Raw genomic sequence first — 27,557 nt, 5'->3', positions numbered from 1 at the left:
ATGTCAGGGTGTGTGGGCGTGCTAAACCAGCTCCACATCTCCTGCATACAAGGAAGAGGGCAATAGGCAAATGCATACCAGGTTTATAACTCACCTCACATCATAATACTCGTTGCACACTCATTGCAGGGGAACAAAGTCACATACATGGTGCAGCCTTTCACATCAGCATTCGCGCTTGCGTTCACTATGGCATTCAGCTCAGCATGGCACACTGTGGGACATGACATTGACACAATCCTCAGTGAGTGCATGAAATTCATATTTTAAGTATGAGCTTGAAGACAGGTATTAAAAACAATAAAAAAGTCTAAAACTTTGTGGACAGCAAAACATATTTGGTTTTATTTATATGCATATGTAAGATTTGAAAAGAGACTGGACAAAACTCAGTGGAATTCAGCGTTTTAATGCATTGTTCTTATCCAAGGAAAACAAAATCTTCACGTCATCGCTGTTTAGTTCACTGGAAACACTGCAGTAGAGAACGTTCACTGGATGAATATACACAGTATCATCAAAAAATTCTGGGAAATGACACTCTTTACACTTCACAATCTGTGATTGGCCATCAGCATTTTACTTAAGATGTATTTTACCACCTGAATGGTCTTCCTTAGAATTCAGCTTTAGTTTCCAGCCAACTATAAATAAATGATTTTTCAACGTGATTGTTGTCACCTGGTCGACTGTAATAGATCAACAATCAACGATAAACGAGACAACTATCGTTGTTCCAAATGAAACCAGACAATATTTTAACTGCTACCATTACTAAAGTTATTATTATGGGAGGCTGTGATGAAGCTTGGGGGGGGGGGGGGGGGGGGGGAGAGAGAGAGAGAGAGAGAGAGAGACAAACAAACCACACTCTCCGAGCGCATTCTTTTTTTGCTCGAAGTGGGCGGGGCTTAGATCAAAGGCTTCAAAGACGTCACACTTGAAGTGGGCGGGGCTTCAAAGACGTCATACAGACAAAAACCTATAAATAGCCCTCTGCAACTCTGTTTTTTCTAACGCTCGCTTTAACAAACAGAGAGAAGACATTAACAGCAAACAAATAGATATTGAAGCAAAATGGACAACAACACAGCTAGGAGCAATCCAGACAATGTCAGGAGTCATTCCACTCCTGCAAATGATGTTAGGCCACTGCTAGAGGAATTGCTAAATAATGTTACACATGAGCAGTGGCAACAGTTGCGGTCTGATTACGCCGAAAATGCCACCATAGGAAGGCTATGTAATTTTGTAGATAATGTCATTGCCCTATGCTCACTGTCAGCAGGTGCAGAACTGAGGTTTTGCCAGGACACTGCTGTCACTAGCACAACAACAGTGGCCTTAAAGCAGACACAGACAGCTCCTGAACTTGCACAGACCTCTAACACAGTTGACCGCAACACGGAAATGCCAGCTCATATTTCACAGGAAACAACAGCCAACTTGCACAGCACAGCAGAAAATTCCGCTGATGTCACATTTATCACTAATATCCAAAATACCACGGAAACAACTGAAAACTCAGAGGATTATGCATCGCTGGCAGATCAAATTAAGGCTGTGATTCTACAGAAAGCAATGGATTTGTTAAACATCCCAGAAAATAGCACAACAACAGTGGCCTTAGAGGAGACAGAAACAGCTCCTGAACTTGCACAGACCTCTAACACAGGTGACCGCATCATGGGAAATCTAATCTGTGTGCCAGTTGTTATTTTACAGAAAGCAACAGTCAACGTGAACAGCACAGCAGAAAATTCCGCTGGTGCCACACTTATCACTAATATCCAAAATACCATGGAAACACCTGAAAACTCAGAGGATAATGCATCGCTGGCAGATCACATTAAGGCTGTGATTCTACAGAAAACAAGGGATTTGATCAACATCACAGAAAACATCACAACAACAGTGGCCTCAAAGGAGACACAGACAGCTCCTGAACAACAGAAAACAACAGTCAACGTCAACAACACAGCAGAAAATGTTGCCACAAATATCATTGATACATCTGACGAGCCCAGAACTCCAATAGACAAGAAAAACCGTGACACCACGCAGGCTGTAGATAAAGCAGGAACCTCTTTGGAAAATGATGTAACCCCAAAGAAATCCTCGGCTCAACATGAAGCCAGCATGCAAAATCAATTCAAAAAACACCCTTTGGTAGCAAAGGATGAATTGTCTCAAAACAAAGAAAAATACCGATTTTTTGTGGAAACATGTATGGAAGAACTAGTTAAGCGGGTTATAAAAAAATCAGGTAAAGTCATAAGTCCAGAAAGAGTTTTAACCATCTACAAGAGGCTTAGCGAAAAAATCTGGGCTAAAATCAGGGATGAAATTGATCAAATCCCCTTAAGGAAGTTCAAAAACTTTGAGAAGGTGATTTTCAAAGCCCTGTGTAAACAGTGGCAAGAGGCAGAAGTAGTTCTGCAAAACATGGAATTAAATGAACCAACAGTCGACAATACGATTGTTAAAATTTTCATAGAAGAGGCAGCCAAACTTTCGAAGAAGCCAAGTTGCATACGTCGGTTTTTCTCATCTATAGGCCGACTGTTTTGTTTCACCAGGAGACAAAACAAGGTTGATGCATTGTAGAAAAAAATTGTGATAACCCCTTGGAACGGTCGCGGCAGATGGCTGTCCCCTCACTGAGCCTGGTTCTGCCGGAAGTTTCTCCCTCTTAAAAGGGAGTTTTTCTTCCCCACTGTCGCCAAGTGCTTGCTCAGAGGGGTTTTTCTGTTGGGGTTTTCTTTTTAATAACTTTTTAAAAAGTTAACATCAATAAAAGTTATTAAATTTTACACTGATTTCTGTTTGTTTTTTTATTGTCTGTAAGTTGAATAAATACATTTGTTATTTCTTGCTCAGTTCAAACTGTGGGTAGAAAATGCTGTGCTGTCATGTGACCTGTACACACACACACACACACACACACACACACACACACACACACACACACACACACACACACACAGAGCAGCTAGATGAGGTAAAAACATTCCTGACTTTGTCTGTGATTTTTGGACAGCTGCAGCAAACAGCAGCGCTGTGTCTGATCAGACCACCTCAGTCGAGTTCAACACAAGTCCAGATCTGGAGTCGAGTATGAAGACCGAGTGCCAGCAAAGTCAGGAGGCTGGAACACACGTTTACAGGCTTTTCATTTCAGATGTGTTACGCCCCAGTCTAGGGGTACAGGAACGTAGCATAAGGGTTAAAAAGGAAGTGACGGTTTGGGAAGAAAAAACAATTTATTAAGTGAACGGTGGTTTATTTGTCTCCACTGAAAACTTAACTCCCTGGTGAACACAGGCCAAAATAACAAACAAAAACAAGCTAAGTCAGGAGAGGAGGTGCTATCTAAAACCCTATGTGTGGGAGAAACATTTCGTCACTCATCCAAGTGACTTCTTGAAGAAATAATTCAACTCAAGGCCGGAGCTAGTTCACAGTAAGATCTTTCCTTCCATCTCTTTCAACATCTTGCAAAGTGTTGCAAACAGAAACACTTGTGTGCAACTCCATATCACAGTAGTGAGCAGAGCAGTGCTAGGCAGCTGATGTATATTTAATTGTAAATGTGTTAATAATTTCATTTTTAAATGCTTTCCTGTGGTTCTTTTCACTTTGGCTTGAAATAAAATGTCTCCCTCTGCTGTAACCACAGCTTACTGCAATTTTTGCATGCATGTATATTTCACACTTTGAAAGAGGCAAAGCATGAAATGGTCACAGTGGGCTGGCTTGTCTATAACACGCTTTACCGTGGTTGATGTGTGAGATAACACTCAAGTCATGGTAAGCTGCACTTACAGCTATTGTAAGTGGAACAATGAGTTATTGAGTATTGATATGTATCTATACATTATTAGAATTTTTTCTAATAGAAAAAGGTTTTCTATACATGGATATTTCTGCTGTTTATTTATGGGCTTAAATCCTTCCAAAATGTGCGCCTTTTTATTCTATGACATAACCAAAAAACTAAATAAACTAACTCCTTCAGCTGATGCAGAGGTAATCCAAAAGACTCTGACTGTGGTGAATTAGTGGATCCTGACAGTCGTCTGCACCACCTACTGGACATGTAGCCGAACAGTTTCTTTAACATCTGCCACTTCATACGGTAATACCCTGTGTTGGTCAAGTTACTTGAAAATAGTAATTATTTACTAATTACTGATTACTTCTCCAAGAAATTAATCCCATTACTTTACTGATTGCTTATTTTTGTAAGTAATTTGTTACTTTCTTACTTAGTTACTTTTAAAAAATATGATACACAACCTGAATACGTTATGAAGCATTAGACCTTTCAGCCCAATTCTATTTTTTCTGCATATTTCATGATATAAAATTGAATCAACTGAAAAAAAAAATTCAAAACTAGTTTCATTAGTTTTAACCTTTTAATTTTATGCACGTTGCAACAAGCAAAAAATAAAATTATATGCAGCATTCGCTGACTGGAAGAAATTTGTTGATTCTGTAGATTCTGTAGATTGCTTAGATTGCTTAGCTAGTATTCAGTAAATCAAACTTGTATCAATCAGGAACATGACTGGAGCACCTGGGTATCAAAGCTCAAAGCAAGAGTGAATAGCAGAATGTGCTGTTTGGTATTGTATTAGAAAATCTGGCAAGTTTTTAATGGGCGTAACCCACATACTCAACTCTACTGGATCGCGGATCACGGGGGCAGCAGCCCAAGCAAAGAAGCCCAGACCTCCCTCTCCCCACCCACCTCCTTCAGCTTGTTTGGGGGAACACCAAGGCACGGGGGCCTCCTCTCAGTGGGACATGCCCGGATCACCTCACCCCAGGAGGTGTTCTTCTCAGATGCCCGAACCACCTCAAGTGGCTTCTTTCCATGTGGAAAGAAGCCACTTGGCCTCCCCTCTAAGGGAGAGGCCATCCACGCTTCTGAGGAAGCTCATATTAGCCATTTGTATCTGCAGTCTTGTTCTTTCAGTCACTACCCACAGCTCGTGACCACAGGTGAGGGTAGGGACGTAGATTGACCAGTAAATTGAGAGCACCAATCTGTCTGTCGATCTCCTGCTCCCTTCTCCCATCACTCGTGAACAAGACCCTGAGATACTTAAACTCTTCCACTTGGAGGAGGAACTCATCCCTGACCTGGAGTGGGCACTCCACCCTTCTCCTCTGATCTCTTAGCGTAAACTAAGATTTACAAACGTGTACAGGTATTTGTGTGTAACAAAAGCAGTCTGACCACACTCTGTGTTACAATTTGATCATTTTCTTTTTCAAAAAGCTTAGAGTGTCTAAAAATGTCTAAAAAAAATTGTGGAATTATTTTCACTCACTTACAGAACTTGCATGACCAAGCATGAAACAAGTAAATTTACTAAAGTAAATTTTACACAACAGTGTACTTGAGCATAATCCATAATGGGCTTTTTGTGAAAGTAGTTTGCAAAAAGCAAGCAGTGTCACTTTATGTGCCCTTATTTTTTGTTTTAAATCTTTTAGCGTTTCACTGCAACAAGAACACTATGAATTAAAGGGTTTTTCCACCCTGTCTTGCACTCGGTGTGGGAGAAGTTTCAGACATGACTGCATGATCACAAGACTTTTCTGGATGTTTGTCATAATCTCTCACTCGCATATCACACAACTTCATAATGTTATGAAAAAAGTTTAAATTACATATACTTTAGTACATACTGTCACCTGTAAAAGTATGTCTCCTTGAATCTGCAGGTGTACTGAGATCAACAGGTTTTTGAGGCCTACAAACTGTGTGGCAGGGCAGCATCCCCAAACAAGATATGATCATTATGATGGAGATGTTCTGGACCTCAGGGAAATTATAAAACAAAATGTACTCAGGTGAGGATCAGTACTATGTAATCAGTATCACATCCTATATATCATTCTGTTAATTTAAAAAAAATGACTACATTTGGTATGTGATGTAAACATGGCATTGTTATAGACAAGGCTCACCAGTAGTGCTGGTGAACGGAGCTTTAGCTCTGGAAGATGTTGCTCCCACTGGCTTTGCTTTTTGGCAACAAGGTTCATCGCTAAGGTCTAATCATGCTGGAACAGTGCACAGGATGACAGTGTGCAAAAAAACATGCACTCATCCAAAGTGATGGACATGTATGAATCAGTAGTAGTTGTTGCTACATGTTGTTGACATGTATTTATAGACAATGGAGAAATATCCTTAGAGATGTTTGGCCTATGTGAAAACCAGCTGATAAAAATGAAGCCTTTCTTTTAACATTGCGCAGTGAGGACCACTGGTGTGCATCACACAGCAGCTGAATAGATAAAAATGTGAGACCATGTATCAGTGCACAAAGATTTTTTATTATTTTGACATTTGTGTAGGAAATGCAAGCAAAAACTTTAAAAGAAACTTGAGTAGAGCTTTGTAAGCATAAAAACATTAAGAATATACACATCATCTGATATACAGCAGGCCTGTTTTGTTCACTAACATTCACATCCATCCTGTACACTAAAAGCTAGTGTTTTTATTTTGACCATACATGTTTTCTTAACATGAGACACAGCAGGTAACAATAAACAGGTGCATAGCTCACCTTGGCACACAGACAGAAAATTAAAAAATATATATTCAAATATTAAATACAGAATGTTGGAGTTGTCTGCTGCTGGGAATTGTATATAGATGAGAGTCGTCGGGCGTCCTGCACCACCCATCCGATCTGGAGCATAGCGAATGACGTCACAAAGGTACTCTGTGGCAGGTCACCAAGCTGACACACTGCTAACAACTTTACAGCACCTTTGCTAATATAGCTTTATAACAGAAAGAACATTATGACATGAAAATGGTATGTTTGTGCAGATTTCGCGTTTTCTAAGAAATACATACTCTTTTCCTTCTGTCCAAGATAGCTTTAAATGTTATTTATACTTGGGAACCAAATTATGATATTTTAGACATTTCTATTGAGAAATTTTCCCCACATTTTAAATATACTATAATATACATTTTAATAGACTATAAATATCAAGCAATCTTGACTGTTTTTCCAAATTCAGCATTCAAACAATGACTAAATAAATACATTCTTACCTGAGATCGACGTGCAGTGCAGGGACGAGGACGACTACTCGGGTGGGTGCTACGGAATAGTCCAAGTGACAGCAGCTTTAGTTTCCGGCCAACTATAAATAAATGATTTTTCAACGTGATTGTTGTCACCTGGTCGACTGTAATAGATCAACAATCAACGATAAACGAAACAACTATCGTTGTTCCAAATGAAACCAGACAATATTTTAACTGCTACCATTACTAAAGTTATTATTATGGGAGGCTGTGATGAAGCTTGGGGGGGGGGGGGGGGGGGGGGGGGGGAGAGAGAGAGAGAGAGAGAGAGAGAGAGAGACAAACAAACCACACTCTCCGAGCGCATTCTTTTTTTGCTCGAAGTGGGCGGGGCTTAGATCAAAGGCTTCAAAGACGTCACACTTGAAGTGGGCGGGGCTTCAAAGACGTCATACAGACAAAAACCTATAAATAGCCCTCTGCAACTCTGTTTTTTCTAACGCTCGCTTTAACAAACAGAGAGAAGACATTAACAGCAAACAAATAGATATTGAAGCAAAATGGACAACAACACAGCTAGGAGCAATCCAGACAATGTCAGGAGTCATTCCACTCCTGCAAATGATGTTAGGCCACTGCTAGAGGAATTGCTAAATAATGTTACACATGAGCAGTGGCAACAGTTGCGGTCTGATTACGCCGAAAATGCCACCATAGGAAGGCTATGTAATTTTGTAGATAATGTCATTGCCCTATGCTCACTGTCAGCAGGTGCAGAACTGAGGTTTTGCCAGGACACTGCTGTCACTAGCACAACAACAGTGGCCTTAAAGCAGACACAGACAGCTCCTGAACTTGCACAGACCTCTAACACAGTTGACCGCAACACGGAAATGCCAGCTCATATTTCACAGGAAACAACAGCCAACTTGCACAGCACAGCAGAAAATTCCGCTGATGTCACATTTATCACTAATATCCAAAATACCACGGAAACAACTGAAAACTCAGAGGATTATGCATCGCTGGCAGATCAAATTAAGGCTGTGATTCTACAGAAAGCAATGGATTTGTTAAACATCCCAGAAAATAGCACAACAACAGTGGCCTTAGAGGAGACAGAAACAGCTCCTGAACTTGCACAGACCTCTAACACAGGTGACCGCATCATGGGAAATCTAATCTGTGTGCCAGTTGTTATTTTACAGAAAGCAACAGTCAACGTGAACAGCACAGCAGAAAATTCCGCTGGTGCCACACTTATCACTAATATCCAAAATACCATGGAAACACCTGAAAACTCAGAGGATAATGCATCGCTGGCAGATCACATTAAGGCTGTGATTCTACAGAAAACAAGGGATTTGATCAACATCACAGAAAACATCACAACAACAGTGGCCTCAAAGGAGACACAGACAGCTCCTGAACAACAGAAAACAACAGTCAACGTGAACAACACAGCAGAAAATGTTGCCACAAATATCATTGATACATCTGACGAGCCCAGAACTCCAATAGACAAGAAAAACCGTGACACCACGCAGGCTGTAGATAAAGCAGGAACCTCTTTGGAAAATGATGTAACCCCAAAGAAATCCTCGGCTCAACATGAAGCCAGCATGCAAAATCAATTCAAAAAACACCCTTTGGTAGCAAAGGATGAATTGTCTCAAAACAAAGAAAAATACAGATTTTTTGTGGAAACATGTATGGAAGAACTAGTTAAGCGGGTTATAAAAAAATCAGGTAAAGTCATAAGTCCAGAAAGAGTTTTAACCATCTACAAGAGGCTTAGCGAAAAAATCTGGGCTAAAATCAGGGATGAAATTGATCAAATCCCCTTAAGGAAGTTCAAAAACTTTGAGAAGGTGATTTTCAAAGCCCTGTGTAAACAGTGGCAAGAGGCAGAAGTAGTTCTGCAAAACATGGAATTAAATGAACCAACAGTCGACAATACGATTGTTAAAATTTTCATAGAAGAGGCAGCCAAACTTTCGAAGAAGCCAAGTTGCATACGTCGGTTTTTCTCATCTATAGGCCGACTGTTTTGTTTCACCAGGAGACAAAACAAGGTTGATGCATTGTAGAAAAAAATTGTGATAACCCCTTGGAACGGTCGCGGCAGATGGCTGTCCCCTCACTGAGCCTGGTTCTGCCGGAAGTTTCTCCCTCTTAAAAGGGAGTTTTTCTTCCCCACTGTCGCCAAGTGCTTGCTCAGAGGGGTTTTTCTGTTGGGGTTTTCTTTTTAATAACTTTTAAAAAAGTTAACATCAATAAAAGTTATTAAATTTTACACTGATTTCTGTTTGTTTTTTTATTGTCTGTAAGTTGAATAAATACATTTGTTATTTCTTGCTCAGTTCAAACTGTGGGTAGAAAATGCTGTGCTGTCATGTGACCTGTACACACACACACACACACACACACACACACACACACACACACACACACACACAGAGCAGCTAGACGAGGTAAAAACATTCCTGACTTTGTCTGTGATTTTTGGACAGCTGCAGCAAACAGCAGCGCTGTGTCTGATCAGACCACCTCAGTCGAGTTCAACACAAGTCCAGATCTGGAGTCGAGTATGAAGACCGAGTGCCAGCAAAGTCAGGAGGCTGGAACACACGTTTACAGGCTTTTCATTTCAGATGTGTTACGCCCCAGTCTAGGGGTACAGGAACGTAGCATAAGGGTTAAAAAGGAAGTGACGGTTTGGGAAGAAAAAACAATTTATTAAGTGAACGGTGGTTTATTTGTCTCCACTGAAAACTTAACTCCCTGGTGAACACAGGCCAAAATAACAAACAAAAACAAGCTAAGTCAGGAGAGGAGGTGCTATCTAAAACCCTATGTGTGGGAGAAACATTTCGTCACTCATCCAAGTGACTTCTTGAAGAAATAATTCAACTCAAGGCCGGCGCTAGTTCACAGTAAGATCTTTCCTTCCATCTCTTTCAACATCTTGCAAAGTGTTGCAAACAGAAACACTTGTGTGCAACTCCATATCACAGTAGTGAGCAGAGCAGTGCTAGGCAGCTGATGTATATTTAATTGTAAATGTGTTAATAATTTCATTTTTAAATGCTTTCCTGTGGTTCTTTTCACTTTGGCTTGAAATAAAATGTCTCCCTCTGCTGTAACCACAGCTTACTGCAATTTTTGCATGCATGTATATTTCACACTTTGAAAGAGGCAAAGCATGAAATGGTCACAGTGGGCTGGCTTGTCTATAACACGCTTTACCGTGGTTGATGTGTGAGATAACACTCAAGTCATGGTAAGCTGCACTTACAGCTATTGTAAGTGGAACAATGAGTTATTGAGTATTGATATGTATCTATACATTATTAGAATTTTTTCTAATAGAAAAAGGTTTTCTATACATGGATATTTCTGCTGTTTATTTATGGGCTTAAATCCTTCCAAAATGTGGGCCTTTTTATTCTATGACATAACCAAAAAACTAAATAAACTAACTCCTTCAGCTGATGCAGAGGTAATCCAAAAGACTCTGACTGTGGTGAATTAGTGGATCCTGACAGTCGTCTGCACCACCTACTGGACATGTAGCCGAACAGTTTCTTTAACATCTGCCACTTCATACGGTAATACCCTGTGTTGGTCAAGTTACTTGAAAATAGTAATTATTTACTAATTACTGATTACTTCTCCAAGAAATTAATCCCATTACTTTACTGATTGCTTATTTTTGTAAGTAATTTGTTACTTTCTTACTTAGTTACTTTTAAAAAATATGATACACAACCTGAATACGTTATGAAGCATTAGACCTTTCAGCCCAATTCTATTTTTTCTGCATATTTCATGATATAAAATTGAATCAAATAAAAAAAAAAATTTCAAAACTAGTTTCATTAGTTTTAACCTTTTAATTTTATGCACGTTGCAACAAGCAAAAAATAAAATTATATGCAGCATTCGCTGACTGGAAGAAATTTGTTGATTCTGTAGATTCTGTAGATTGCTTAGATTGCTTAGCTAGTATTCAGTAAATCAAACTTGTATCAATCAGGAACATGACTGGAGCACCTGGGTATCAAAGCTCAAAGCAAGAGTGAATAGCAGAATGTGCTGTTTGGTATTGTATTAGAAAATCTGGCAAGTTTTTAATGGGCGTAACCCACATACTCAACTCTACTGGATCGCGGATCACGGGGGCAGCAGCCCAAGCAAAGAAGCCCAGACCTCCCTCTCCCCACCCACCTCCTTCAGCTTGTTTGGGGGAACACCAAGGCACGGGGGCCTCCTCTCAGTGGGACATGCCCGGATCACCTCACCCCAGGAGGTGTTCTTCTCAGATGCCCGAACCACCTCAAGTGGCTTCTTTCCATGTGGAAAGAAGCCACTTGGCCTCCCCTCTAAGGGAGAGGCCATCCACGCGTCTGAGGAAGCTCATATTAGCCATTTGTATCTGCAGTCTTGTTCTTTCAGTCACTACCCACAGCTCGTGACCACAGGTGAGGGTAGGGACGTAGATTGACCAGTAAATTGAGAGCACCAATCTGTCTGTCGATCTCCTGCTCCCTTCTCCCATCACTCGTGAACAAGACCCTGAGATACTTAAACTCTTCCACTTGGAGGAGGAACTCATCCCTGACCTGGAGTGGGCACTCCACCCTTCTCCTCTGATCTCTTAGCGTAAACTAAGATTTACAAACGTGTACAGGTATTTGTGTGTAACAAAAGCAGTCTGACCACACTCTGTGTTACAATTTGATCATTTTCTTTTTCAAAAAGCTTAGAGTGTCTAAAAATGTCTAAAAAAAATTGTGGAATTATTTTCACTCACTTACAGAACTTGCATGACCAAGCATGAAACAAGTAAATTTACTAAAGTAAATTTTACACAACAGTGTACTTGAGCATAATCCATAATGGGCTTTTTGTGAAAGTAGGTTGCAAAAAGCAAGCAGTGTCACTTTATGTGCCCTTATTTTTTGTTTTAAATCTTTTAGCGTTTCACTGCAACAAGAACACTATGAATTAAAGGGTTTTTCCACCCTGTCTTGCACTCGGTGTGGGAGAAGTTTCAGACATGACTGCATGATCACAAGACTTTTCTGGATGTTTGTCATAATCTCTCACTCGCATATCACACAACTTCATAATGTTATGAAAAAAGTTTAAATTACATATACTTTAGTACATACTGTCACCTGTAAAAGTATGTCTCCTTGAATCTGCAGGTGTACTGAGATCAACAGGTTTTTGAGGCCTACAAACTGTGTGGCAGGGCAGCATCCCCAAACAAGATATGATCATTATGATGGAGATGTTCTGGACCTCAGGGAAATTATAAAACAAAATGTACTCAGGTGAGGATCAGTACTATGTAATCAGTATCACATCCTATATATCATTCTGTTAATTTAAAAAAAATGACTACATTTGGTATGTGATGTAAACATGGCATTGTTATAGACAAGGCTCACCAGTAGTGCTGGTGAACGGAGCTTTAGCTCTGGAAGATGTTGCTCCCACTGGCTTTGCTTTTTGGCAACAAGGTTCATCGCTAAGGTCTAATCATGCTGGAACAGTGCACAGGATGACAGTGTGCAAAAAAACATGCACTCATCCAAAGTGATGGACATGTATGAATCAGTAGTAGTTGTTGCTACATGTTGTTGACATGTATTTATAGACAATGGAGAAATATCCTTAGAGATGTTTGGCCTATGTGAAAACCAGCTGATAAAAATGAAGCCTTTCTTTTAACATTGCGCAGTGAGGACCACTGGTGTGCATCACACAGCAGCTGAATAGATAAAAATGTGAGACCATGTATCAGTGCACAAAGATTTTTTATTATTTTGACATTTGTGTAGGAAATGCAAGCAAAAACTTTAAAAGAAACTTGAGTAGAGCTTTGTAAGCATAAAAACATTAAGAATATACACATCATCTGATATACAGCAGGCCTGTTTTGTTCACTAACATTCACATCCATCCTGTACACTAAAAGCTAGTGTTTTTATTTTGACCATACATGTTTTCTTAACATGAGACACAGCAGGTAACAATAAACAGGTGCATAGCTCACCTTGGCACACAGACAGAAAATTAAAAAATATATATTCAAATATTAAATACAGAATGTTGGAGTTGTCTGCTGCTGGGAATTGTATATAGATGAGAGTCGTCGGGCGTCCTGCACCACCCATCCGATCTGGAGCATAGCGAATGACGTCACAAAGGTACTCTGTGGCAGGTCACCAAGCTGACACACTGCTAACAACTTTACAGCACCTTTGCTAATATAGCTTTATAACAGAAAGAACATTATGACATGAAAATGGTATGTTTGTGCAGATTTCGCGTTTTCTAAGAAATACATACTCTTTTCCTTCTGTCCAAGATAGCTTTAAATGTTATTTATACTTGGGAACCAAATTATGATATTTTAGACATTTCTATTGAGAAATTTTCCCCACATTTTAAATATACTATAATATACATTTTAATAGACTATAAATATCAAGCAATCTTGACTGTTTTTCCAAATTCAGCATTCAAACAATGACTAAATAAATACATTCTTACCTGAGATCGACGTGCAGTGCAGGGACGAGGACGACTACTCGGGTGGGTGCTACGGAATAGTCCAAGTGACAGCAGCTTTAGTTTCCGGCCAACTATAAATAAATGATTTTTCAACGTGATTGTTGTCACCTGGTCGACTGTAATAGATCAACAATCAACGATAAACGAAACAACTATCGTTGTTCCAAATGAAACCAGACAATATTTTAACTGCTACCATTACTAAAGTTATTATTATGGGAGGCTGTGATGAAGCTTGGGGGGGGGGGGGGGGGGGGGGGGAGAGAGAGAGAGAGAGAGAGAGAGAGAGACAAACAAACCACACTCTCCGAGCGCATTCTTTTTTTGCTCGAAGTGGGCGGGGCTTAGATCAAAGGCTTCAAAGACGTCACACTTGAAGTGGGCGGGGCTTCAAAGACGTCATACAGACAAAAACCTATAAATAGCCCTCTGCAACTCTGTTTTTTCTAACGCTCGCTTTAACAAACAGAGAGAAGACATTAACAGCAAACAAATAGATATTGAAGCAAAATGGACAACAACACAGCTAGGAGCAATCCAGACAATGTCAGGAGTCATTCCACTCCTGCAAATGATGTTAGGCCACTGCTAGAGGAATTGCTAAATAATGTTACACATGAGCAGTGGCAACAGTTGCGGTCTGATTACGCCGAAAATGCCACCATAGGAAGGCTATGTAATTTTGTAGATAATGTCATTGCCCTATGCTCACTGTCAGCAGGTGCAGAACTGAGGTTTTGCCAGGACACTGCTGTCACTAGCACAACAACAGTGGCCTTAAAGCAGACACAGACAGCTCCTGAACTTGCACAGACCTCTAACACAGTTGACCGCAACACGGAAATGCCAGCTCATATTTCACAGGAAACAACAGCCAACTTGCACAGCACAGCAGAAAATTCCGCTGATGTCACATTTATCACTAATATCCAAAATACCACGGAAACAACTGAAAACTCAGAGGATTATGCATCGCTGGCAGATCAAATTAAGGCTGTGATTCTACAGAAAGCAATGGATTTGTTAAACATCCCAGAAAATAGCACAACAACAGTGGCCTTAGAGGAGACAGAAACAGCTCCTGAACTTGCACAGACCTCTAACACAGGTGACCGCATCATGGGAAATCTAATCTGTGTGCCAGTTGTTATTTTACAGAAAGCAACAGTCAACGTGAACAGCACAGCAGAAAATTCCGCTGGTGCCACACTTATCACTAATATCCAAAATACCATGGAAACACCTGAAAACTCAGAGGATAATGCATCGCTGGCAGATCACATTAAGGCTGTGATTCTACAGAAAACAAGGGATTTGATCAACATCACAGAAAACATCACAACAACAGTGGCCTCAAAGGAGACACAGACAGCTCCTGAACAACAGAAAACAACAGTCAACGTGAACAACACAGCAGAAAATGTTGCCACAAATATCATTGATACATCTGACGAGCCCAGAACTCCAATAGACAAGAAAAACCGTGACACCACGCAGGCTGTAGATAAAGCAGGAACCTCTTTGGAAAATGATGTAACCCCAAAGAAATCCTCGGCTCAACATGAAGCCAGCATGCAAAATCAATTCAAAAAACACCCTTTGGTAGCAAAGGATGAATTGTCTCAAAACAAAGAAAAATACCGATTTTTTGTGGAAACATGTATGGAAGAACTAGTTAAGCGGGTTATAAAAAAATCAGGTAAAGTCATAAGTCCAGAAAGAGTTTTAACCATCTACAAGAGGCTTAGTGAAAAAATCTGGGCTAAAATCAGGGATGAAATTGATCAAATCCCCTTAAGGAAGTTCAAAAACTTTGAGAAGGTGATTTTCAAAGCCCTGTGTAAACAGTGGCAAGAGGCAGAAGTAGTTCTGCAAAACATGGAATTAAATGAACCAACAGTCGACAATACGATTGTTAAAATTTTCATAGAAGAGGCAGCCAAACTTTCGAAGAAGCCAAGTTGCATACGTCGGTTTTTCTCATCTATAGGCCGACTGTTTTGTTTCACCAGGAGACAAAACAAGGTTGATGCATTGTAGAAAAAAATTGTGATAACCCCTTGGAACGGTCGCGGCAGATGGCTGTCCCCTCACTGAGCCTGGTTCTGCCGGAAGTTTCTCCCTCTTAAAAGGGAGTTTTTCTTCCCCACTGTCGCCAAGTGCTTGCTCAGAGGGGTTTTTCTGTTGGGGTTTTCTTTTTAATAACTTTTAAAAAAGTTAACATCAATAAAAGTTATTAAATTTTACACTGATTTCTGTTTGTTTTTTTATTGTCTGTAAGTTGAATAAATACATTTGTTATTTCTTGCTCAGTTCAAACTGTGGGTAGAAAATGCTGTGCTGTCATGTGACCTGTACACACACACACACACACACACACACACACACACACACACACACACACACACACACACAGAGCAGCTAGATGAGGTAAAAACATTCCTGACTTTGTCTGTGATTTTTGGACAGCTGCAGCAAACAGCAGCGCTGTGTCTGATCAGACCACCTCAGTCGAGTTCAACACAAGTCCAGATCTGGAGTCGAGTATGAAGACCGAGTGCCAGCAAAGTCAGGAGGCTGGAACACACGTTTACAGGCTTTTCATTTCAGATGTGTTACGCCCCAGTCTAGGGGTACAGGAACGTAGCATAAGGGTTAAAAAGGAAGTGACGGTTTGGGAAGAAAAAACAATTTATTAAGTGAACGGTGGTTTATTTGTCTCCACTGAAAACTTAACTCCCTGGTGAACACAGGCCAAAATAACAAACAAAAACAAGCTAAGTCAGGAGAGGAGGTGCTATCTAAAACCCTATGTGTGGGAGAAACATTTCGTCACTCATCCAAGTGACTTCTTGAAGAAATAATTCAACTCAAGGCCGGAGCTAGTTCACAGTAAGATCTTTCCTTCCATCTCTTTCAACATCTTGCAAAGTGTTGCAAACAGAAACACTTGTGTGCAACTCCATATCACAGTAGTGAGCAGAGCAGTGCTAGGCAGCTGATGTATATTTAATTGTAAATGTGTTAATAATTTCATTTTTAAATGCTTTCCTGTGGTTCTTTTCACTTTGGCTTGAAATAAAATGTCTCCCTCTGCTGTAACCACAGCTTACTGCAATTTTTGCATGCATGTATATTTCACACTTTGAAAGAGGCAAAGCATGAAATGGTCACAGTGGGCTGGCTTGTCTATAACACGCTTTACCGTGGTTGATGTGTGAGATAACACTCAAGTCATGGTAAGCTGCACTTACAGCTATTGTAAGTGGAACAATGAGTTATTGAGTATTGATATGTATCTATACATTATTAGAATTTTTTCTAATAGAAAAAGGTTTTCTATACATGGATATTTCTGCTGTTTATTTATGGGCTTAAATCCTTCCAAAATGTGGGCCTTTTTATTCTATGACATAACCAAAAAACTAAATAAACTAACTCCTTCAGCTGATGCAGAGGTAATCCAAAAGACTCTGACTGTGGTGAATTAGTGGATCCTGACAGTCGTCTGCACCACCTACTGGACATGTAGCCGAACAGTTTCTTTAACATCTGCCACTTCATACGGTAATACCCTGTGTTGGTCAAGTTACTTGAAAATAGTAATTATTTACTAATTACTGATTACTTCTCCAAGAAATTAATCCCATTACTTTACTGATTGCTTATTTTTGTAAGTAATTTGTTACTTTCTTACTTAGTTACTTTTAAAAAATATGATACACAACCTGAATACGTTATGAAGCATTAGACCTTTCAGCCCAATTCTATTTTTTCTGCATATTTCATGATATAAAATTGAATCAACTGCAAAAAAAAATTCAAAACTAGTTTCATTAGTTTTAACCTTTTAATTTTATGCACGTTGCAACAAGCAAAAAATAAAATTATATGCAGCATTCGCTGACTGGAAGAAATTTGTTGATTCTGTAGATTCTGTAGATTGCTTAGATTGCTTAGCTAGTATTCAGTAAATCAAACTTGTATCAATCAGGAACATGACTGGAGCACCTGGGTATCAAAGCTCAAAGCAAGAGTGAATAGCAGAATGTGCTGTTTGGTATTGTATTAGAAAATCTGGCAAGTTTTTAATGGGCGTAACCCACATACTCAACTCTACTGGATCGCGGATCACGGGGGCAGCAGCCCAAGCAAAGAAGCCCAGACCTCCCTCTCCCCACCCACCTCCTTCAGCTTGTTTGGGGGAACACCAAGGCACGGGGGCCTCCTCTCAGTGGGACATGCCCGGATCACCTCACCCCAGGAGGTGTTCTTCTCAGATGCCCGAACCACCTCAAGTGGCTTCTTTCCATGTGGAAAGAAGCCACTTGGCCTCCCCTCTAAGGGAGAGGCCATCCACGCGTCTGAGGAAGCTCATATTAGCCATTTGTATCTGCAGTCTTGTTCTTTCAGTCACTACCCACAGCTCGTGACCACAGGTGAGGGTAGGGACCTAGATTGACCAGTAAATTGAGAGCACCAATCTGTCTGTCGATCTCCTGCTCCCTTCTCCCATCACTCGTGAACAAGACCCTGAGATACTTAAACTCTTCCACTTGGAGGAGGAACTCATCCCTGACCTGGAGTGGGCACTCCACCCTTCTCCTCTGATCTCTTAGCGTAAACTAAGATTTACAAACGTGTACAGGTATTTGTGTGTAACAAAAGCAGTCTGACCACACTCTGTGTTACAATTTGATCATTTTCTTTTTCAAAAAGCTTAGAGTGTCTAAAAATGTCTAAAAAAAATTGTGGAATTATTTTCACTCACTTACAGAACTTGCATGACCAAGCATGAAACAAGTAAATTTACTAAAGTAAATTTTACACAACAGTGTACTTGAGCATAATCCATAATGGGCTTTTTGTGAAAGTAGTTTGCAAAAAGCAAGCAGTGTCACTTTATGTGCCCTTATTTTTTGTTTTAAATCTTTTAGCGTTTCACTGCAACAAGAACACTATGAATTAAAGGGTTTTTCCACCCTGTCTTGCACTCGGTGTGGGAGAAGTTTCAGACATGACTGCATGATCACAAGACTTTTCTGGATGTTTGTCATAATCTCTCACTCGCATATCACACAACTTCATAATGTTATGAAAAAAGTTTAAATTACATATACTTTAGTACATACTGTCACCTGTAAAAGTATGTCTCCTTGAATCTGCAGGTGTACTGAGATCAACAGGTTTTTGAGGCCTACAAACTGTGTGGCAGGGCAGCATCCCCAAACAAGATATGATCATTATGATGGAGATGTTCTGGACCTCAGGGAAATTATAAAACAAAATGTACTCAGGTGAGGATCAGTACTATGTAATCAGTATCACATCCTATATATCATTCTGTTAATTTAAAAAAAATGACTACATTTGGTATGTGATGTAAACATGGCATTGTTATAGACAAGGCTCACCAGTAGTGCTGGTGAACGGAGCTTTAGCTCTGGAAGATGTTGCTCCCACTGGCTTTGCTTTTTGGCAACAAGGTTCATTGCTAAGGTCTAATCATGCTGGGACAGTGCACAGGATGACAGTGTGCAAAAAAACATGCAACCATCCAAAGTGATGGACATGTATGAATCAGTAGTAGTTGTTGCTACATGTTGTTGACATGTATTTATAGACAATGGAGAAATATCCTTAGAGATGTTTGGCCTATGTGAAAACCAGCTGATAAAAATGAAGCCTTTCTTTTAACATTGCGCAGTGAGGACCACTGGTGTGCATCACACAGCAGCTGAATAGATAAAAATGTGAGACCATGTATCAGTGCACAAAGATTTTTTATTATTTTGACATTTGTGTAGGAAATGCAAGCAAAAACTTTAAAAGAAACTTGAGTAGAGTTTTGTAAGCATAAAAACATTAAGAATATACACATCATCTGATATACAGCAGGCCTGTTTTGTTCACTAACATTCACATCCATCCTGTACACTAAAAGCTAGTGTTTTTATTTTGACCATACATGTTTTCTTAACATGAGACACAGCAGGTAACAATAAACAGGTGCATAGCTCACCTTGGCACACAGACAGAAAATTAAAAAATATATATTCAAATATTAAATACAGAATGTTGGAGTTGTCTGCTGCTGGGAATTGTATATAGATGAGAGTCGTCGGGCGTCCTGCACCACCCATCCGATCTGGAGCATAGCGAATGACGTCACAAAGGTACTCTGTGGCAGGTCACCAAGCTGACACACTGCTAACAACTTTACAGCACCTTTGCTAATATAGCTTTATAACAGAAAGAACATTATGACATGAAAATGGTATGTTTGTGCAGATTTCGCGTTTTCTAAGAAATACATACTCTTTTCCTTCTGTCCAAGATAGCTTTAAATGTTATTTATACTTGGGAACCAAATTATGATATTTTAGACATTTCTATTGAGAAATTTTCCCCACATTTTAAATATACTATAATATACATTTTAATAGACTATAAATATCAAGCAATCTTGACTGTTTTTCCAAATTCAGCATTCAAACAATGACTAAATAAATACATTCTTACCTGAGATCGACGTGCAGTGCAGGGACGAGGACGACTACTCGGGTGGGTGCTACGGAATAGTCCAAGTGACAGCAGCTTTAGTTTCCGGCCAACTATAAATAAATGATTTTTCAACGTGATTGTTGTCACCTGGTCGACTGTAATAGATCAACAATCAACGATAAACGAGACAACTATCGTTGTTCCAAATGAAACCAGACAATATTTTAACTGCTACCATTACTAAAGTTAAAGTTATTATTATGGGAGGCTGTGATGAAGCTTGGGGGGGGGGGGGGGGGGGGGGGGAGAGAGAGAGAGAGAGAGAGAGAGACAAACAAACCACACTCTCCGAGCGCATTCTTTTTTTGCTCGAAGTGGGCGGGGCTTAGATCAAAGGCTTCAAAGACGTCACACTTGAAGTGGGCGGGGCTTCAAAGACGTCATACAGACAAAAACCTATAAATAGCCCTCTGCAACTCTGTTTTTTCTAACGCTCGCTTTAACAAACAGAGAGAAGACATTAACAGCAAACAAATAGATATTGAAGCAAAATGGACAACAACACAGCTAGGAGCAATCCAGACAATGTCAGGAGTCATTCCACTCCTGCAAATGATGTTAGGCCACTGCTAGAGGAATTGCTAAATAATGTTACACATGAGCAGTGGCAACAGTTGCGGTCTGATTACGCCGAAAATGCCACCATAGGAAGGCTATGTAATTTTGTAGATAATGTCATTGCCCTATGCTCACTGTCAGCAGGTGCAGAACTGAGGTTTTGCCAGGACACTGCTGTCACTAGCACAACAACAGTGGCCTTAAAGCAGACACAGACAGCTCCTGAACTTGCACAGACCTCTAACACAGTTGACCGCAACACGGAAATGCCAGCTCATATTTCACAGGAAACAACAGCCAACTTGCACAGCACAGCAGAAAATTCCGCTGATGTCACATTTATCACTAATATCCAAAATACCACGGAAACAACTGAAAACTCAGAGGATTATGCATCGCTGGCAGATCAAATTAAGGCTGTGATTCTACAGAAAGCAATGGATTTGTTAAACATCCCAGAAAATAGCACAACAACAGTGGCCTTAGAGGAGACAGAAACAGCTCCTGAACTTGCACAGACCTCTAACACAGGTGACCGCATCATGGGAAATCTAATCTGTGTGCCAGTTGTTATTTTACAGAAAGCAACAGTCAACGTGAACAGCACAGCAGAAAATTCCGCTGGTGCCACACTTATCACTAATATCCAAAATACCATGGAAACACCTGAAAACTCAGAGGATAATGCATCGCTGGCAGATCACATTAAGGCTGTGATTCTACAGAAAACAAGGGATTTGATCAACATCACAGAAAACATCACAACAACAGTGGCCTCAAAGGAGACACAGACAGCTCCTGAACAACAGAAAACAACAGTCAACGTGAACAACACAGCAGAAAATGTTGCCACAAATATCATTGATACATCTGACGAGCCCAGAACTCCAATAGACAAGAAAAACCGTGACACCACGCAGGCTGTAGATAAAGCAGGAACCTCTTTGGAAAATGATGTAACCCCAAAGAAATCCTCGGCTCAACATGAAGCCAGCATGCAAAATCAATTCAAAAAACACCCTTTGGTAGCAAAGGATGAATTGTCTCAAAACAAAGAAAAATACAGATTTTTTGTGGAAACATGTATGGAAGAACTAGTTAAGCGGGTTATAAAAAAATCAGGTAAAGTCATAAGTCCAGAAAGAGTTTTAACCATCTACAAGAGGCTTAGCGAAAAAATCTGGGCTAAAATCAGGGATGAAATTGATCAAATCCCCTTAAGGAAGTTCAAAAACTTTGAGAAGGTGATTTTCAAAGCCCTGTGTAAACAGTGGCAAGAGGCAGAAGTAGTTCTGCAAAACATGGAATTAAATGAACCAACAGTCGACAATACGATTGTTAAAATTTTCATAGAAGAGGCAGCCAAACTTTCGAAGAAGCCAAGTTGCATACGTCGGTTTTTCTCATCTATAGGCCGACTGTTTTGTTTCACCAGGAGACAAAACAAGGTTGATGCATTGTAGAAAAAAATTGTGATAACCCCTTGGAACGGTCGCGGCAGATGGCTGTCCCCTCACTGAGCCTGGTTCTGCCGGAAGTTTCTCCCTCTTAAAAGGGAGTTTTTCTTCCCCACTGTCGCCAAGTGCTTGCTCAGAGGGGTTTTTCTGTTGGGGTTTTCTTTTTAATAACTTTTTAAAAAGTTAACATCAATAAAAGTTATTAAATTTTACACTGATTTCTGTTTGTTTTTTTATTGTCTGTAAGTTGAATAAATACATTTGTTATTTCTTGCTCAGTTCAAACTGTGGGTAGAAAATGCTGTGCTGTCATGTGACCTGTACACACACACACACACACACACACACACACACACACACACACACAGAGCAGCTAGACGAGGTAAAAACATTCCTGACTTTGTCTGTGATTTTTGGACAGCTGCAGCAAACAGCAGCGCTGTGTCTGATCAGACCACCTCAGTCGAGTTCAACACAAGTCCAGATCTGGAGTCGAGTATGAAGACCGAGTGCCAGCAAAGTCAGGAGGCTGGAACACACGTTTACAGGCTTTTCATTTCAGATGTGTTACGCCCCAGTCTAGGGGTACAGGAACGTAGCATAAGGGTTAAAAAGGAAGTGACGGTTTGGGAAGAAAAAACAATTTATTAAGTGAACGGTGGTTTATTTGTCTCCACTGAAAACTTAACTCCCTGGTGAACACAGGCCAAAATAACAAACAAAAACAAGCTAAGTCAGGAGAGGAGGTGCTATCTAAAACCCTATGTGTGGGAGAAACATTTCGTCACTCATCCAAGTGACTTCTTGAAGAAATAATTCAACTCAAGGCCGGAGCTAGTTTACAGTAAGATCTTTCCTTCCATCTCTTTCAACATCTTGCAAAGTGTTGCAAACAGAAACACTTGTGTGCAACTCCATATCACAGTAGTGAGCAGAGCAGTGCTAGGCAGCTGATGTATATTTAATTGTAAATGTGTTAATAATTTCATTTTTAAATGCTTTCCTGTGGTTCTTTTCACTTTGGCTTGAAATAAAATGTCTCCCTCTGCTGTAACCACAGCTTACTGCAATTTTTGCATGCATGTATATTTCACACTTTGAAAGAGGCAAAGCATGAAATGGTCACAGTGGGCTGGCTTGTCTATAACACGCTTTACCGTGGTTGATGTGTGAGATAACACTCAAGTCATGGTAAGCTGCACTTACAGCTATTGTAAGTGGAACAATGAGTTATTGAGTATTGATATGTATCTATACATTATTAGAATTTTTTCTAATAGAAAAAGGTTTTCTATACATGGATATTTCTGCTGTTTATTTATGGGCTTAAATCCTTCCAAAATGTGGGCCTTTTTATTCTATGACATAACCAAAAAACTAAATAAACTAACTCCTTCAGCTGATGCAGAGGTAATCCAAAAGACTCTGACTGTGGTGAATTAGTGGATCCTGACAGTCGTCTGCACCACCTACTGGACATGTAGCCGAACAGTTTCTTTAACATCTGCCACTTCATACGGTAATACCCTGTGTTGGTCAAGTTACTTGAAAATAGTAATTATTTACTAATTACTGATTACTTCTCCAAGAAATTAATCCCATTACTTTACTGATTGCTTATTTTTGTAAGTAATTTGTTACTTTCTTACTTAGTTACTTTTAAAAAATATGATACACAACCTGAATACGTTATGAAGCATTAGACCTTTCAGCCCAATTCTATTTTTTCTGCATATTTCATGATATAAAATTGAATCAACTGCAAAAAAAAATTCAAAACTAGTTTCATTAGTTTTAACCTTTTAATTTTATGCACGTTGCAACAAGCAAAAAATAAAATTATATGCAGCATTCGCTGACTGGAAGAAATTTGTTGATTCTGTAGATTCTGTAGATTGCTTAGATTGCTTAGCTAGTATTCAGTAAATCAAACTTGTATCAATCAGGAACATGACTGGAGCACCTGGGTATCAAAGCTCAAAGCAAGAGTGAATAGCAGAATGTGCTGTTTGGTATTGTATTAGAAAATCTGGCAAGTTTTTAATGGGCGTAACCCACATACTCAACTCTACTGGATCGCGGATCACGGGGGCAGCAGCCCAAGCAAAGAAGCCCAGACCTCCCTCTCCCCACCCACCTCCTTCAGCTTGTTTGGGGGAACACCAAGGCACGGGGGCCTCCTCTCAGTGGGACATGCCCGGATCACCTCACCCCAGGAGGTGTTCTTCTCAGATGCCCGAACCACCTCAAGTGGCTTCTTTCCATGTGGAAAGAAGCCACTTGGCCTCCCCTCTAAGGGAGAGGCCATCCACGCTTCTGAGGAAGCTCATATTAGCCATTTGTATCTGCAGTCTTGTTCTTTCAGTCACTACCCACAGCTCGTGACCACAGGTGAGGGTAGGGACGTAGATTGACCAGTAAATTGAGAGCACCAATCTGTCTGTCGATCTCCTGCTCCCTTCTCCCATCACTCGTGAACAAGACCCTGAGATACTTAAACTCTTCCACTTGGAGGAGGAACTCATCCCTGACCTGGAGTGGGCACTCCACCCTTCTCCTCTGATCTCTTAGCGTAAACTAAGATTTACAAACGTGTACAGGTATTTGTGTGTAACAAAAGCAGTCTGACCACACTCTGTGTTACAATTTGATCATTTTCTTTTTCAAAAAGCTTAGAGTGTCTAAAAATGTCTAAAAAAAATTGTGGAATTATTTTCACTCACTTACAGAACTTGCATGACCAAGCATGAAACAAGTAAATTTACTAAAGTAAATTTTACACAACAGTGTACTTGAGCATAATCCATAATGGGCTTTTTGTGAAAGTAGTTTGCAAAAAGCAAGCAGTGTCACTTTATGTGCCCTTATTTTTTGTTTTAAATCTTTTAGCGTTTCACTGCAACAAGAACACTATGAATTAAAGGGTTTTTCCACCCTGTCTTGCACTCGGTGTGGGAGAAGTTTCAGACATGACTGCATGATCACAAGACTTTTCTGGATGTTTGTCATAATCTCTCACTCGCATATCACACAACTTCATAATGTTATGAAAAAAGTTTAAATTACATATACTTTAGTACATACTGTCACCTGTAAAAGTATGTCTCCTTGAATCTGCAGGTGTACTGAGATCAACAGGTTTTTGAGGCCTACAAACTGTGTGGCAGGGCAGCATCCCCAAACAAGATATGATCATTATGATGGAGATGTTCTGGACCTCAGGGAAATTATAAAACAAAATGTACTCAGGTGAGGATCAGTACTATGTAATCAGTATCACATCCTATATATCATTCTGTTAATTTAAAAAAAAAATGACTACATTTGGTATGTGATGTAAACATGGCATTGTTATAGACAAGGCTCACCAGTAGTGCTGGTGAACGGAGCTTTAGCTCTGGAAGATGTTGCTCCCACTGGCTTTGCTTTTTGGCAACAAGGTTCATCGCTAAGGTCTAATCATGCTGGGACAGTGCACAGGATGACAGTGTGCAAAAAAACATGCACTCATCCAAAGTGATGGACATGTATGAATCAGTAGTAGTTGTTGCTACATGTTGTTGACATGTATTTATAGACAATGGAGAAATATCCTTAGAGATGTTTGGCCTATGTGAAAACCAGCTGATAAAAATGAAGCCTTTCTTTTAACATTGCGCAGTGAGGACCACTGGTGTGCATCACACAGCAGCTGAATAGATAAAAATGTGAGACCATGTATCAGTGCACAAAGATTTTTTATTATTTTGACATTTGTGTAGGAAATGCAAGCAAAAACTTTAAAAGAAACTTGAGTAGAGTTTTGTAAGCATAAAAACATTAAGAATATACACATCATCTGATATACAGCAGGCCTGTTTTGTTCACTAACATTCACATCCATCCTGTACACTAAAAGCTAGTGTTTTTATTTTGACCATACATGTTTTCTTAACATGAGACACAGCAGGTAACAATAAACAGGTGCATAGCTCACCTTGGCACACAGACAGAAAATTAAAAAATATATATTCAAATATTAAATACAGAATGTTGGAGTTGTCTGCTGCTGGGAATTGTATATAGATGAGAGTCGTCGGGCGTCCTGCACCACCCATCCGATCTGGAGCATAGCGAATGACGTCACAAAGGTACTCTGTGGCAGGTCACCAAGCTGACACACTGCTAACAACTTTACAGCACCTTTGCTAATATAGCTTTATAACAGAAAGAACATTATGACATGAAAATGGTATGTTTGTGCAGATTTCGCGTTTTCTAAGAAATACATACTCTTTTCCTTCTGTCCAAGATAGCTTTAAATGTTATTTATACTTGGGAACCAAATTATGATATTTTAGACATTTCTATTGAGAAATTTTCCCCACATTTTAAATATACTATAATATACATTTTAATAGACTATAAATATCAAGCAATCTTGACTGTTTTTCCAAATTCAGCATTCAAACAATGACTAAATAAATACATTCTTACCTGAGATCGACGTGCAGTGCAGGGACGAGGACGACTACTCGGGTGGGTGCTACGGAATAGTCCAAGTGACAGCAGCTTTAGTTTCCGGCCAACTATAAATAAATGATTTTTCAACGTGATTGTTGTCACCTGGTCGACTGTAATAGATCAACAATCAACGATAAACGAAACAACTATCGTTGTTCCAAATGAAACCAGACAATATTTTAACTGCTACCATTACTAAAGTTATTATTATGGGAGGCTGTGATGAAGCTTGGGGGGGGGGGGGGGGGAGAGAGAGAGAGAGAGAGAGAGACAAACAAACCACACTCTCCGAGCGCATTCTTTTTTTGCTCGAAGTGGGCGGGGCTTAGATCAAAGGCTTCAAAGACGTCACACTTGAAGTGGGCGGGGCTTCAAAGACGTCATACAGACAAAAACCTATAAATAGCCCTCTGCAACTCTGTTTTTTCTAACGCTCGCTTTAACAAACAGAGAGAAGACATTAACAGCAAACAAATAGATATTGAAGCAAAATGGACAACAACACAGCTAGGAGCAATCCAGACAATGTCAGGAGTCATTCCACTCCTGCAAATGATGTTAGGCCACTGCTAGAGGAATTGCTAAATAATGTTACACATGAGCAGTGGCAACAGTTGCGGTCTGATTACGCCGAAAATGCCACCATAGGAAGGCTATGTAATTTTGTAGATAATGTCATTGCCCTATGCTCACTGTCAGCAGGTGCAGAACTGAGGTTTTGCCAGGACACTGCTGTCACTAGCACAACAACAGTGGCCTTAAAGCAGACACAGACAGCTCCTGAACTTGCACAGACCTCTAACACAGTTGACCGCAAC

The 27,557-nt window shown here is 40.0% G+C and overlaps 4 long non-coding RNA genes across 4 annotated transcripts; all 4 read right to left on the bottom strand.

Moving 5' to 3' along the window:
- Positions 1 to 6,335: 6,335 nt before the first annotated feature.
- LOC143413989 (uncharacterized) lies at positions 6,336 to 7,336 on the bottom strand. The gene is made up of 2 exons (XR_013094553.1): positions 7,094 to 7,336; positions 6,336 to 6,813 (listed from the first exon to the last, which is right to left on the bottom strand). It is a non-coding gene; the product is annotated as an uncharacterized LOC143413989 (long non-coding RNA).
- Positions 7,337 to 12,878: 5,542 nt separating this feature from the next.
- Positions 12,879 to 13,879, bottom strand: LOC143413988 (uncharacterized). Its single transcript, XR_013094552.1, has 2 exons — positions 13,637 to 13,879; positions 12,879 to 13,356 (listed from the first exon to the last, which is right to left on the bottom strand). It is a non-coding gene; the product is annotated as an uncharacterized LOC143413988 (long non-coding RNA).
- Positions 13,880 to 19,421: 5,542 nt separating this feature from the next.
- On the bottom strand, positions 19,422 to 20,344 carry LOC112436608 (uncharacterized). Its single transcript, XR_003025165.2, has 2 exons — positions 20,180 to 20,344; positions 19,422 to 19,899 (listed from the first exon to the last, which is right to left on the bottom strand). It is a non-coding gene; the product is annotated as an uncharacterized LOC112436608 (long non-coding RNA).
- A 5,610-nt stretch (positions 20,345 to 25,954) lies between these two features.
- LOC143414000 (uncharacterized) lies at positions 25,955 to 26,955 on the bottom strand. Its single transcript, XR_013094559.1, has 2 exons — positions 26,713 to 26,955; positions 25,955 to 26,432 (listed from the first exon to the last, which is right to left on the bottom strand). It is a non-coding gene; the product is annotated as an uncharacterized LOC143414000 (long non-coding RNA).
- Positions 26,956 to 27,557: the final 602 nt, after the last annotated feature.

Source organism: Maylandia zebra, linkage group LG19 (assembly GCF_041146795.1).
Source record: "Maylandia zebra isolate NMK-2024a linkage group LG19, Mzebra_GT3a, whole genome shotgun sequence".
Classification (NCBI taxonomy): domain Eukaryota; kingdom Metazoa; phylum Chordata; class Actinopteri; order Cichliformes; family Cichlidae; genus Maylandia; species Maylandia zebra.
Note: the sequence above shows the minus strand (reverse complement) of the source record. Positions and strands in the feature narration are given on the sequence as shown.